Raw genomic sequence first — 2,482 nt, 5'->3', positions numbered from 1 at the left:
GGTGCACGATTTTTTTATTTAGTCGCTTTAAACTAGCTGTCAGTAACTGTATGTCATCTCAGCTCTGTACTTTTTGTTGTGGGAATGTATTATAGCTCACGTCTACTCTGTGTTTTTATGCCCCACATAGGGGCATTATGTTTTCTGGTCTGTGCGTCCGTTCGTCCGTTCGTTCGTCCGTTCGTTCGTCCGTTCGTTCGTCCGTCTGTCCCGCTTCAGGTTAAAGTTTTTGGTCGAGGTAGTTTTTGATGAAGTTGAAGTCCAATCGACTTCAAACTTGGTACACATGTTCCCTATGATATGATCTTTCTAATTTTAAAGCCAAATTAAACTTTTGACCCCAATTTCACGGTCCACTGAACATAGAAAATGAAAGTGCATGTTTCAGGTTAAAGTTTTTCAGGTTAAAGTTTTTGGTCAAGGTAGTTTTTGATGAAGTTGAAGTCCAATCAACTTGAAACTTAGTACACATGTTCCTTATGATATGATCTTTCTAATTTTAAAGCCAAATTAAACTTTTGACCCCAATTTCACGGTCCACTGAACATAGAAAATGAAAGTGCATGTTTCAGGTTAAAGTTTTTCAGGTTAAAGTTTTTGGTCAAGGTAGTTTTTGATGAAGTTGAAGTCCAATCAACTTGAAACTTAGTACACATGTTCCTTATGATATGATCTTTCTAATTTTAAAGCCAAATTAAACTTTTGACCCCAATTTCACGGTCCACTGAACATAGAAAATGAAAGTGCATGTTTCAGGTTAAAGTTTTTGGTCAAGGTAGTTTTTGATGAAGTTGAAGTCCAATCAACTTGAAACTTAGTACACATGTTCCTTATGATATTATCTTTCTAATTTTAATGCCTAATTATATTTTTTATCCAATTTCATGCTCCATTGAACATGGAAAATGATAGTGTGAGTGGGGCATCCGTGTACTTTGGACACATTCTTGTTATTAGATATATTTCTTATGTATCCATCTGATGAGTCTATTCTTTTTCAATTAATTTTTATAGTTTGTCTTGTGTTGTACTTTTAAACCATTGTCCCAAGTTAGAGAGAGAGTCGGGTGTCCGCTAACATGGTAAACCAGCTACATTCTGTATGTGATTGTACCAAGCCAGGAGCCTGTATTGTAATATGCGGTATTGTCTTTACTCTTTGTTGAAGATAGTAAGTGACCTATTGTTGTTAAGTTCTGTGTCATTTGGTGTCTTGTGGAGAGTTTTCTCATTGACAATCATACCAATCTTCTTTCTATAATACAACGACAGCAAATATTTGTGTCATGTTTGTCTCAACTGGATGAAGTATCGAAGGCGAAACTTACTGCTGTGTTTGCTGTTTCCAGTGGTGTTGGTGATGGTTCATCAAATATTTTTCCAATGTTTTGTGATAATGTCAGTTTAAAGGTAACTACTAATTGACACATCTCATGTCCATGGATATTATTCACATTTCCATCTCATTCATTGTCTATTGACTTTAAAACTTGTGTTTACTTTAAATGTGAAGATTTGTCTTTATGTCACTAAAAAAAGGAAACTTATTATAGTAAGTGACATCGAAAAAATGTGACATCGAAAAAAATGACAAAAAACGAAAAACGACGTCAAGAGAAACAAGTTCCGATAAATTATTAACACTAAACTGTAAACTAAATATTTACCAATACGAATTCTATAAAACCGGGGATACACTCTGCGGCTTCGTTTCAAGCTAAATAAAGGCAACAGTAGTATACCGCTGTTCAAACTCATTAATCCATGGACAAATAACAAAATCGGGATAACAAACTAAAACTGACGGAAACGCATAAATAGTTCCTGTTCCTGTTTCACCTATATATACTATAGATAAACATCTACATATGCAGAAACTACAGGAATGATGCTTCAAAAATATGAAAAGTTAACAATTTGGAAGTCAAGATGAATAAAAAAAGTTCTGTTCTCAACCGACCCTTATTATCAGGCTTAAGATGCAAGTAAATGCATATGAGTCAGGCAAAACTGTTTCTGTGATATTGGGTATTTCAAGTTCGATGGGATACGTAATGTTCAACAAAGTCGCCAACTTTGGATTGCTAGAATTTAGTGAAAGGACAGAATATAGGTAACGAAACATGAAATTAAAAAAAAAACGTTTAAGGCAACTCAAATATAGTAAGTCAATGGTATGTTGTATGCAGTTGTATTAGAAAATAGCATTGATACAACTTCTTTTTGGAAATTACTTTGTCCCACCTTTTAAGTCACTGTTCTATACATCTTAAAGTTTTTCATCAGTTTAAAGGGACTATAAATGATAAAGTATCATGGTATTTGTTATGCAGTATATTTATTGTTAAGGGAAATGGTGTGGTCCAATTTCCGCAGTCATGAGATATTACTTGAATCTTTGGCATATTTAACATGTGAAAGTGTGTAATTAAGTCAGTTTCAGAAGTACCTCTTATGATAAGACAATGTTAGCTCATATGTT

Source organism: Mytilus galloprovincialis, chromosome 8, assembly GCF_965363235.1.
Source record: "Mytilus galloprovincialis chromosome 8, xbMytGall1.hap1.1, whole genome shotgun sequence".
NCBI lineage: Eukaryota > Metazoa > Mollusca > Bivalvia > Mytilida > Mytilidae > Mytilus > Mytilus galloprovincialis.
This window is presented reverse-complemented; position numbering follows the sequence as displayed.